Here is a 13,406-nt window from a genome sequence, read left to right as displayed (position 1 = left end):
TGAAATGATGATATATCCTATTGTTTCTTACAGTGCATTGGGTTGAACAACATTTTAACAGGATCTATTGACGAGGGTATATGGTTATGAAACAGGGACTTCTTGAACTGCACTCCTATGCTCTACCACTGAGTTAAACCCTTGAATGCTGAAAACTGCCCTTTTTTAGAAAGGTGATAGAGTGGGTAACTGTATGGAACTTGTAGAACTAATGACATCAGTGCACTTCTGGTCAGCTGTACAAATTAATACATTTCATTAAGGGCATATTATTCGTTTCCACCACAGTTTTATAACATTCATATGAGCTTCCAATGGACTATTTCAAACTGATAATATCACCAGTAGAACTTGGGTGAATGGAAAACACAGCTTGTAACATATGAAGAAATCCTAAAAAGTTTCAAGGTGTTTACCCTGTTTCAGGAGATGATCAGGAGTATTTCAAATGTAGAAATGTGTTGCTCATTATATAAAATGCTAAGATTGTAAATGTTTTCTTCAATTTATTTAATCAAAAAATATTTCTACAGGTAAAAAAGTTGAACGAAGGGGCACCCAGATTTGAACTAGGGACCTCTTGATCTGCAGTCAAATGCTCTACCACTGAGCTATACCCCCAGTTCTGAAAAGTTCACCTTTATTAATTCAGTAATATGGACAAAGTGCAAGCAACATGCAATCACCATCATAGCAAAGCATTTTCAGCCACCAAACCCTCCTTATAAGTATATGGGGTGCGAAGGATGTCCTTTATCTGCCTTGGTAAAATACATTGAGGTTTCCATTGCAAGAATTCATACATTTCGTATCTCATGTAGATCTTGGAACATGGAAAAAAATCTTTTGTCAAATGCACAAATTCTGCAAAATGTAGCTGCTTCTCTACTGCACTTTGTTGATTTTGTGCTAAGAGTATAGTTAAATCCAATTTTTCATTGTTTTTTATATGAAATGATGATATATCCTATTGTTTCTTACAGTGCATTGGGTTGAAAAACCTTTTAACAGGATCTATTGACGAGGGTATATGGTTATGAAACAGGGACTTCTTGAACTGCACTCCTATGCTCTACCACTGAGTTAAACCCTTGAATGCTGAAAACTGCCCTTTTTTAAAAAGGTGATAGAGTGGGTGACTGTATGGAACTTGTAGAACTAATGACATCAGTGCACTTCTGGTCAGCTGTACAAATTAATACATTTCATTAAGGGCATATTATTGGTTTCCACCACAGTTTTATAACATTCATATGAGCTTCCAATGGACTATTTAAACTGATAATATCACCAGTAGAACTTGGGTGAATGTAAAACACAGCTTGTATCATATGAAGAAATCCTAAACAGCTTCATGGTGTTTACCCTATGTTTCAGGAGATGATCAGGAGTATCTCAAATGTAGAAATGTGTTGCTCATTATATAAAATGCTAAGATTGTAAATGTTTTCTTCAATTTATTTAATAAAAAAAATATTTGTACAGGTAAAACAAGGGGGCACCAAGAGTTGAACTAGGGACCTCTTGATCTGCAGTCAAATACTCTACCACTGAGCTATACCCCCAGTTCTGAAAAGTTCATCTTTATTAATTCAGGAATATGTACAAAGTGCAAGCAACATGCAATCACCATCAAAGCAAAGCATTTTCAGCCACCAAAACCTCCTTATAAGTATATGGGGTGCGAAGGATGTCCTTTATCTGCCTTGGTAAAATACAGTGAGGTTTCCATTGCAAGAATTCATACATTTCGTATCACATGTAGATCTTGGAACATGGAAAAAAAATATTTTGTCAAATGCACAAATTCTGCAAAATGTAGCTGCTTCTCTGCTGCAGTTTGTTGATTTTGTGCTAACAGTATAGTTAAACCCAATTGTTCATTGTTTTTTATATGAAATGATGATATATCCATTTGTTTCTTACAGTGCATTGGGTTGAAAAACATTTTAACAGGATCTATTGACGAGGGTATATGGTTATGAAACAGGGACTTCTTGAACTGCACTCCTATGCTCTACCACTGAGTTAAACCCTTGAATGCTGAAAACTGCCCTTTTTGAAAAAGGTGTTAGAGTGGGTGACTGTATGGAACTTGTAGAGCTAATGACATCAGTGCACTTCTGGTCAGCTGTACAAATTAATACATTTCATTAAGGGCATATTATTGGTTTCCACCACAGTTTTATAACATTCATATGAGCTTCCAATTGACTATTTCAAACTGATAATATCACCAGTAGAACTTGGGTGAATGTAAAACACAGCTTGTATCATATGAAGAAATCCTAAACAGTTTCAAGGTGTTTACCCTATGTTTCAGGAGATGATCAGGAGTATTTCAAATGTAGAAATGTGTTGGTCATTATATAAAATGCTAAGATTGTAAATGTTTTCTTCAATTTATTTAATAAAAAAATATTTCTACAGTTAAAACAGTTGAACAATGGGCACCCAGATTTGAACTAGGGACCTCTTTACCTGCAGTCAAATGCTCTACCACTGAGCTATACCCCCAGTTCTGAAATGTTCACCTTTATTAATTCAATAATATGTACAAAGTGCAAGCAACATGTAATCACCATCAAAGCAATGCATTTTCAGCCACCAAACCCTCCTTATAAGTATATGGGGTGCGAAGGATGTCCTTTATCTGCCTAGGTAAAATACAGTGAGGTTTCCATTGCAAGAATTCATACATTTCGTATCACATGTAGATCTTGGAACATGGAAAAAAATCTTTTGTCAAATGCACAAATTCTGCAAAACGTAACTGCTTCTCTACTACAGTTTGTTGATTTTGTGCTAAGAGCATAGTTAAACCCAATTTTTCATTGTTTTGTATATGAAATGATGATATATCCTATTGTTTCTTACAGTGCATTGGGTTGAAAAACATTTTAACAGGATCTATTGAAGAGGGTATATGGTTATGAAACAGGGACTTCTTGAACTGCATTCCTACGCTCTACCACTGAGTTAAACCCTTGAATGCTGAAAACTGCCCTTTTTTAAAAAAGTGATAGAGTGGGTGACTGTATGGAACTTGTAGAACTAATGACATCAGTGCACTTATGGTCAGCTGTACAAATTAATACATTTCATTAAGGGCATATTATTGGTTTCCACCACAGTTTTATAACATTCATATGAGCTTCCAATGGACTATTTCAAACTGATAATATCACCAGTAGAACTTGGGTGAATGTAAAACACAGCTTGTATCATATGAAGAAATCCTAAACAGTTTCATGGTGTTTACCCTATGTTTCAGGAGATGATCAGGAGTATTTCAAATGTAGAAATGTGTTGCTCATTACATAAAATGCTAAGATTGTAAATGTTTTCTTCAATTTATTTAATTAAAAAAAATATTTCTACAGGTAAAACAGTTGGACAAGGCAGCACCCAGATTTGAACTAGGAACCTCTTGATTTGCAGTCAAATGCTCTACCACTGAGCTATACCCCCAGTTCTCAAATGTTCACCTTTATTAATTCAGTAATATGTACAAAGTGCAAGCAACATGCAATCACCATCAAAGCAATGCATTTTCAGCCACCAAACCCTCCTTATACGTATAAGGGGTACAACAGATGTCCTTTATCTGTCTTGGTAAAATACAGTGAGGTTTCCATTGCAAGAATTCATACATTTCGTATCACATGTAGATCTTGGAACATGGAAAAAAAATCTTTTGTCAAATGCACAAATTCTGCAAAAAATGTAACTCCTTCTCTACTGCAGTTTGTTGATTTTGTGCTAAGAGCATAGTTAAACCCAATTGTTCATTGTTTTTTATATGAAATGATGATATATCCTATTGTTTCTTACAGTGCATTGGGTTGAAAAACATTTTAACTGGATCTATTGACGAGGGTATATGGTTATGAAACAGGGACTTCTTGAACTGCACTCCTACGCTCTAACACTGAGTTAAACCCTTGAATGCTGAAAACTGCCCTTTTTTAAAAAGGTGATAGAGTGGGTACTCTATGGAACATGTAGAACTAATGACATCAGTGCACTTCTGGTCAGCTGTACAAATTAATACAGTTCATTAAGGGCATATTATTGGTTTCCACCACAGTTTTATAACATTCATATGAGCTTCCAATGGACTATTTCAAACTGATCATATCACCAGTAGAACTTGGGTGAATGTAAAACACAGCTTGTATCATACGAAGAAATCCTAAACAGTTTCATGGTGTTTACCCTATGTTTCAGGAGATGATCAGGAGTATTTCAGATGTAGAAATGTGTTGCTCATTACATAAAATGCTAAGATTGTAAATGTTTACTTCAATTTATTTAATTAAAAAAATACTTCTACAGGTAAAACAGTTGGACAAGGGGACACCCAGATTTGAACTAGGGACCTTTTGATCTGCAGTGAAATGTTCTACCCCTGAGTTATACCCCCATTTCTGAATTGTTCACCTTTATTAATTCAGTAATATGTACAAAGTGCAAGCAACATGCAATCACCATCAAAGCAATGCATTTTCAGCCACCAAACCCTCCTTATAAGTATATGGGGTGCAAAGGATGCCCTTTATCTGCCTTGGTAAAATACAGTGAGGTTTCCATTGCAAGAATTCATACATTTTGTATCACATGTAGATCTTGGAACATGGAAAAAAAATCTTTTGTCAAATGCACAAATTCTGCAAAAAATTTAACTGCTTCTCTACTGCAGTTTGTTGATTTTGTGCTAAGAGCATAGTTAAACCCAATTGTTCATTGTTTTTTATATGAAATGATGATATATCCTATTGTTTCTTACAGTGCATTGGGTTGAAAAACATTTTAACTGGATCTATTGACGAGGGTATATGGTTATGAAACAGGGACTTCTTGAACTGCACTCCTACGCTCTAACACTGAGTTAAACCCTTGAATGCTGAAAACTGCCCTTTTTTAAAAAGGTGATAGAGTAGGTACTCTATGGAACTTGTAGAACTAATGACATCAGTGCACTTCTGGTCAGCTGTACAAATTAATACAGTTCATTAAGGGCATATTATTGGTTTCCACCACAGTTTTATAACATTCATATGAGCTTCCAATGGACTATTTCAAACTGATAATATCACCAGTAGAGCTTGGGTGAATGTAAAACACAGCTTGTATCATACGAAGAAATCCTAAACAGTTTCATGGTGTTTACCCTATGTTTCAGGTGATGATCAGGAGTATTTCAAATGTAGAAATCTGTTGCTCATTACATAAAGTGCTAAGATTGTAAATGTTTACTTCAATTTATTTAATTAAAAAAATACTTCTACAGGTAAAACAGTTGGACAAGGGGACACCCAGATTTGAACTAGGGACCTTTTGATCTGCAGTGAAATGTTCTACCCCTGGGTTATACCCCCATTTCTGAATTGTTCACCTTTATTAATTCAGTAATATGTACAAAGTGCAAGCAACATGCAATCACCATCAAAGCAATGCATTTTCAGCCACCAAACCCTCCTTATAAGTATATGGGGTGCAAAGGATGCCCTTTATCTGCCTTGGTAAAATACAGTGAGGTTTCCATTGCAAGAATTCATACATTTTGTATCACATGTAGATCTTGGAACATGGAAAAAAAATCTTTTGTCAAATGCACAAATTCTGCAAAAAATGTAACTGCTTCTCTACTGCAGTTTGTTGATTTTGTGCTAAGAGCATAGTTAAACCCAATTGTTCATTGTTTTTTATATGAAATGATGATATATCCTATTGTTTCTTACAGTGCATTGGGTTGAAAAACATTTTAACTGGATCTATTGACGAGGGTATATGGTTATGAAACAGGGACTTCTTGAACTGCACTCCTACGCTCTAACACTGAGTTAAACCCTTGAATGCTGAAAACTGCCCTTTTTTAAAAAGGTGATAGAGTGGGTACTCTATGGAACTTGTAGAACTAATGACATCAGTGCACTTCTGGTCAGCTGTACAAATTAATACATTTCATTAAGGGCATATTATTGGTTTCCACCACAGTTTTATAACATTCATATGAGCTTCCAATGGACTATTTCAAACTGATCATATCACCAGTAGAACTTGGGTGAATGTAAAACACATCTTGTATCATATGAAGAAATCCTAAACAGTTTCATGGTGTTAACCCTATGTTTCAGGAGATGATCAGGAGTATTTCAGATGTAGAAATGTGTTGCTCATTACATAAAATGCTAAGAGTGTAAATGTTTTCTTCAATTTATTTAATTAAAAAATATTTCTACAGTTAAAACAGTTGAACAATGGGCACCCAGATTTGAACTAGGGACCTCTTTACCTGCAGTCAAATGCTCTACCACTGAGCTATACCCCCAGTTCTGAAATGTTCACCTTTATTAATTCAATAATATGTACAAAGTGCAAGCAACATGTAATCACCATCAAAGCAATGCATTTTCAGCCACCAAACCCTCCTTATAAGTATATGGGGTGCGAAGGATGTCCTTTATCTGCCTTGGTAAAATACAGTGCGGTTTCCATTGCAAGAATTCATACATTTCGTATCACATGTAGATCTTGCAACACGGAAAAAAATCTTTTGTCAAATGCACAAATTCTGCAAAATGTAACTGCTTCTCTACTACAGTTCGTTGATTTTGTGCTAAGAGCATAGTTAAACCCAATTGTTCATTGTTTTGTATATGAACTGATGATATATCCTATTGTTTCTTACAGTGCATTGGGTTGAAAAACATTTTAACAGGATCTATTGACGAGGGTATATGGTTATGAAACAGGGCCTTCTTGAACTGCACTCCTACGTTCTACCACTGATTTAAACCCTTGAATGCTGAAAACTGCCCTTTTTTAAAAAGGTGATAGAGTGGGTGACTGTATGGAACTTGTAGAACTAATGACATCAGTGCACTTCTGGTCAGGTGTACAAATTAATACATTTCATTAAGGGCATATTATTGGTTTCCACCACAGTTTTATAACATTCATATGAGCTTCCAATGGACTATTTCAAACTGAAAATATCACCAGTAGAAATTGGGTGAATGTAAAACACAGCTTGTATCATATGAAGAAATCCTAAACAGTTTCATGGTGTTTACCCTATGTTTCAGGAGATGATCAGGAGTATTTCAAATGTAGAAATGTGTTGCTCATTACATAACATGCTAAGATTGTAAAAGTTTTCTTCAATTTATTTAATTAAAAAAATATTTCTACAGGTAGAACAAGGGGGCACCCAGATGTAAACTAGGGACCTCTTGATTTGCAGTCAAATGCTCTACCACTGAGCTATACCCCCAGTTTTGAAATGTTCATCTTTATTAATTCAGTAATATGTACAAAGTGCAAGCAACATGCAATCACCATCAAAGCAATGCATTTTCAGCCACCAAACCCTCCTTATAAGTATAAGTGGTACAAAAGATGTCCTTTATCTGCCTTGGTAAAATACAGTGAGGTTTCCATTGCCAGAATTCATACATTTCGTATCACATGTAGATCTTGGAACATGGAAAAAAAACTTTTGTCAAATGCACAAATTCTGCAAAACGTAACTGCTTCTCTACTGCAGTTTGTTGATTTTGTGCTAAGAGCATAGTTAAACCCAATTTTTCATTGTTTTGTATATGAAATGATGATATATCTTATTGTTTCTTACAGTGCATTGGGTTGAAAAACATTTTAACAGGACCTATTGAAGAGGGTATATGGTTATGAAACAGGGACGTCTTGAACTGCATTCCTACGCTCTACCACTGAGTTAAACCCTTGAATGCTGAAAACTGCCCTTTTTTAAAAAAGTGATAGAGTGGGTGACTGTATGGAACTTGTAGAACTAATGACATCAGTGCACTTCTGGTCAGCTGTACAAATTAATACATTTCATTAAGGGCATATTATTGGTTTCCACCACAGTTTTATAACATTCATATGAGCTTCCAATGGACTATTTCAAACTGATAATATCACCAGTAGAACTTGGGTGAATGTAAAACACAGCTTGTATCATATGAAGAAATCCTAAACAGTTTCATGGTGTTTACTCTATGTTTCAGGAGATGATCAGGAGTATTTCAAATGTAGAAATGTGTTGCTCATTACATAAAATGCTAAGATTGTAAATGTTTTCTTCAATTTATTTAATTAAAAAAAATATTTCTACAGGTAAAACAGTTGGACAAGGCAGCACCCAGATTTGAACTAGGGACCTCTTGATTTGCAGTCAAATGCTCTACCACTGAGCTATACCCCGAGTTCTCAAATGTTCACCTTTATTAATTCAGTAATATGTACAAAGTGCAAGCAACATGCAATCACCATCAAAGCAATGCATTTACAGCCACCAAACCCTCCTTATAAGTATAAGGGGTACAACAGATGTCCTTTATCTGACTTGGTAAAATACAGTGAGGTTTCCATTGCAAGAATTCATACATTTCGTATCACATGTAGATCTTGGAACATGGAAAAAAAATCTTTTGTCAAATGCACAAATTCTGCAAAAAATGTAACTCCTTCTCTACTGCAGTTTGTTGATTTTGTGCTAAGAGCATAGTTAAACCCAATTGTTCATTGTTTTTTATATGAAATGATGATATATCCTATTGTTTCTTACAGTGCATTGGGTTGAAAAACATTTTAACTGGATCTATTGACGAGGGTATATGGTTATGAAACAGGGACTTCTTGAACTGCACTCCTACGCTCTAACACTGAGTTAAACCCTTGAATGCTGAAAACTGCCCTTTTTTAAAAAGGTGATAGAGTGGGTACTCTATGGAACTTGTAGAACTAATGACATCAGTGCACTTCTGGTCAGCTGTACAAATTAATACAGTTCATTAAGGGCATATTATTGGTTTCCACCACAGTTTTATAACATTCATATGAGCTTCCAATGGACTATTTCAAACTGATCATATCACCAGTAGAACTTGGGTGAATGTAAAACACAGCTCGTATCATATGAAGAAATCCTAAACAGTTTCATGGTGTTTACCCTATGTTTCAGGAGATGATCAGGAGTATTTCAGATGTAGAAATGTGTTGCTCATTACATAAAATGCTGAGAGTGTAAATGTTTTCTTCAATTTATTTAATTAAAAAAATATTTGTACAGGTAAAACAGTTGAACAAGTGGGCACCCAGATTTGAACTATGGACCTCTTTACCTGCAGTCAAATGCTCTACCACTGAGCTATACCCACAGTTCTGAAATGTTCACCTTTATTAATTCAATAATATGTACAAAGTGCAAGCAACATGAAATCACCATCAAAGCAATGCATTTTCAACCACCAAACCCTCCTTATAAGTATATGGGGTGGGAAGGATGTCCTTTATCTGCCTTGGTAAAATACAGTGAGGTTTCCATTGCAATAATTCATACATTTCGTATCACATGTAGATCTTGGAACATGGAAAAAAATCTTTTGTCAAATGCACAAATTCTGCAAAATGTAACTGCTTCTCTACTGCAGTTCGTTGATTTTGTGCTAAGAGCATAGTTAAACCCAATTGTTCATTGTTTTGTATATGAAATGATGATATATCCTATTGTTTCTTACAGTGCATTGGGTTGAAAAACATTTTAACAGGATCTATTGACGAGGGTATATGGTTATGAAACAGGGCCTTCTTGAACTGCACTCCTACGTTCTACCACTGATTTAAACCCTTGAATGCTGAAAACTGCCCTTTTTTAAAAAGGTGATAGAGTGGGTGACTGTATGGAACTTGTAGAACTAATGACATCAGTGCACTTCTGGTCAGGTGTACAAATTAATACATTTCATTAAGGGCATATTATTGGTTTCCACCACAGTTTTATAACATTCATATGAGCTTCCAATGGACTATTTCAAACTGAAATTATCACCAGTAGAAATTGGGTGAATGTAAAACACAGCTTGTATCATATGAAGAAATCCTAAACAGTTTCATGGTGTTTACCCTATGTTTCAGGAGATGATCAGGAGTATTTCAAATGTAGAAATGTGTTGCTCATTACATAACATGCTAAGATTGTAAATGTTTTCTTCAATTTATTTAATTAAAAAAATATTTCTACAGGTAGAACAGTTGAACAACGGGGCACCCAGATGTAAACTAGGGACCTCTTGATTTGTAGTCAAATGCTCTACCACTGAGCTATACCCCCAGTTCTGAAATGTTCATCTTTATTAATTCAGTAATATGTACAAAGTGCAAGCAACATGCAATCACCATCAAAGCAATGCATTTTCAGCCACCAAACCCTCCTTATAAGTATAAGTGGTACAAAAGATGTCCTTTATCTGCCTTGGTAAAATACAGTGAGGTTTCCATTGCAAGAATTCATACATTTCGTATCACATGTAGATCTTGGAACATGGAAAAAAAACTTTTGTCAAATGCACAAATTCTGCAAAACGTAACTGCTTCTCTACTGCAGTTTGTTGATTTTGTGCTAAGAGCATAGTTAAACCCAATTTTTTATTGTTTTGTATATGAAATGATGATATATCTTATTGTTTCTTAGAGTGCATTGGGTTGAAAAACATTTTAACAGGATCTATTGAAGAGGGTATATGGTTATGAAACAGGGACTTCTTGAACTGCACTCCTACCCTCTAGCACTGACATAAACCCTTGAATGCTGAAAACTGCCCTTTTTTAAAAAAGTGATAGAGTGGGTGACTGTATGGAACTTGTAGAACTAATGACATCAGTGCACTTCTGGTCAGCTGTACAAATTAATACATTTCATTAAGGGCATATTATTGGTTTCCACCACAGTTTTAGAACATTCATATGAGCTTCCAATGGACTATTTCAAACTGATAATATCACCAGTAGAACTTGGGTGAATGTAAAACACAGCTTGTATCAAACGAAGAAATCCTAAACAGTTTCATGCTGTTTACCCTATGTTTCAGGAGATGATCAGGAGTATATCAAATGTAGAAATGTGTTTCTCATTACATAAAATGCTAAGATTGTAAATGTTTACTTCAATTTATTTAATTAAAAACATATTTCTACAGGTAAAACAGTTGGACAAGGGGGCACCCAGATTTGAACTAGGGACCTTTTGATCTGCAGTGAAATGCTCTACCCCTGGGCTATATCCCCATTTCTGAAAAGTTCACCTTTATTTGTTCAGTAATATGTACAAAGTGGAAGCAACATGCAATCACCATCAAAGCAATGCATTTTCAGCCACCAAACCCTCCTTATAAGTATAAGGGGTACAAAAGATGTCCTTTATCTGCCGTGGTAAAATACAGTGAGGTTTCCATTGCAAGAATTCATACATTTCGTATCACGTGTAGATCTTGGAACATGGAAAAAAAATATTTTGTCAAATGTACACATTCTGCAAAATGTAACTGCTTCTCTACTGCAGTTTGTTGATTTTGTGCTAAGAGCATAGTTAAACCCAATTGTTCATTGTTTTGTATATGAAATGATGATATATCTTATTGTTTCTTAAAGTGCATTGGGTTGAAAAACATTTTAACAGGATCTATTGAAGAGGGTATATGGTTATGAAACAGGGACTTCTTGAACTGCATTCCTACGCTCTACCACTGAGTTAAACCCTTGAATGCTGAAAACTGCCCTTTTTTAAAAAGGTGTTAGAGTGGGTGACTGTATGGAACTTGTAGAACTAATGACATCAGTGCACTTCTGGTCAGCTGTACAAATTAATACATTTCATTAAGGGCATATTATTGGTTTCCACCACAGTTTTATAACATTCATATGAGCTTCCAATGGACTATTTCAAACTGATAATATCACCAGTAGAACTTGGGTGAATGTAAAACACAGCTTGTATCATATGAAGAAATCCTAAACAGTTTCATGGTGTTTACCCTATGTTTCAGGTGATGATCAGGAGTATTTCAAATGTAGAAATGTGTTGCTCATTACATAAAATGCTAAGATTGTAAATGTTTTCTTCAATTTATTTAATTAAAAAAAATATTTCTACAGGTAAAACAGTTGGACAAGGCAGCACCCAGATTTGAACCAGGGACCTCTTGATTTGCAGTCAAATGCTCTACCACTGAGCTATACCCCCAGTTCTCAAATGTTCACCTTTATTAATTCAGTAATATGTACAAAGTGCAAGCAACATGCACTCACCATCAAAGCAATGCATTTTCAGCCACCAAACCCTCCTTATAAGTATAAGGGGTACAACAGATGTCCTTTATCTGACTTGGTAAAATACAGTGAGGTTTCCATTGCAAGAATTCATAAATTTCGTATCACACGTAGATCTTGGAACATGGAAAAAAAATATTTTGTCAAATGCACAAATTCTGCAAAAAATGTAACTGCTTCTCTACTGCAGTTTGTTGATTTTGTGCTAAGAGCATAGTTAAACCCAATTGTTCATTGTTTTTTATATGAAATGATGATATATCCTATTGTTTCTTACAGTGCATTGGGTTGAAAAACATTTTAACTGGATCTATTGACGAGGGTATATGGTTATGAAACAGGGACTTCTTGAACTGCACTCCTACGCTCTAACACTGAGTTAAACCCTTGAATGCTGAAAACTGCCCTTTTCTAAAAAGGTGATAGAGTGGGTACTCTATGGAACTTGTAGAACTAATGACATCAGTGCACTTCTGGTCAGCTGTACAAATTAATACAGTTCATTAAGGGCATATTATTGGTTTCCACCACAGTTTTATAACATTCATATGAGCTTCCAATGGACTATTTCAAACTGATAATATCACCAGTAGAGCTTGGGTGAATGTAAAACACAGCTTGTATCATACGAAGAAATCCTAAACAGTTTCATGGTGTTTACCCTATGTTTCAGGTGATGATCAGGAGTATTTCAAATGTAGAAATCTGTTGCTCATTACATAAAGTGCTAAGATTGTAAATGTTTACTTCAATTTATTTAATTAAAAAAATACTTCTACAGGTAAAACAGTTGGACAAGGGGACACCCAGATCTGAACTAGGGACCTTTTGATCTGCAGTGAAATGTTCTACCCCTAAGTTATACCCCTATTTCTGAATTGTTCACCTTTATTAATTCAGTAATATGTACAAAGTGCAAGCAACATGCAATCACCATCAAAGCAATGCATTTTCAGCCACCAAACCCTCCTTATAAGTATATGGGGTGCAAAGGATGCCCTTTATCTGCCTTGGTAAAATACAGTGAGGTTTCCATTGCAAGAATTCATACATTTTGTATCACATGTAGATCTTGGAACATGGAAAAAAAATCTTTTGTCAAATGCACAAATTCTGCAAAAAATGTAACTGCTTCTCTACTGCAGTTTGTTGATTTTGTGCTAAGAGCATAGTTAAACCCAATTGTTCATTGTTTTTTTATATGAAATGATGATATATCCTATTGTTTCTTACAGTGCATTGGGTTGAAAAACATTTTAACTGGATCTATT

General features: G+C 35.1%; 2 non-coding genes across 2 annotated transcripts; both read right to left on the bottom strand.

Moving 5' to 3' along the window:
• Positions 1–549: 549 nt before the first annotated feature.
• Positions 550–621, bottom strand: TRNAC-GCA (transfer RNA cysteine (anticodon GCA)). The gene has a single exon. It is a non-coding gene; the product is annotated as a tRNA-Cys (tRNA).
• Positions 622–3,399: 2,778 nt separating this feature from the next.
• On the bottom strand, positions 3,400–3,471 carry TRNAC-GCA (transfer RNA cysteine (anticodon GCA)). The gene has a single exon. It is a non-coding gene; the product is annotated as a tRNA-Cys (tRNA).
• Positions 3,472–13,406: the final 9,935 nt, after the last annotated feature.

The sequence above is a fragment of the Ambystoma mexicanum genome, unplaced genomic scaffold, assembly GCF_040938575.1.
Source record: "Ambystoma mexicanum isolate Mex_15411 unplaced genomic scaffold, UKY_AmexF1_1 Mex_scaf66, whole genome shotgun sequence".
NCBI lineage: Eukaryota > Metazoa > Chordata > Amphibia > Caudata > Ambystomatidae > Ambystoma > Ambystoma mexicanum.
This window is presented reverse-complemented; position numbering and strand designations above follow the sequence as displayed.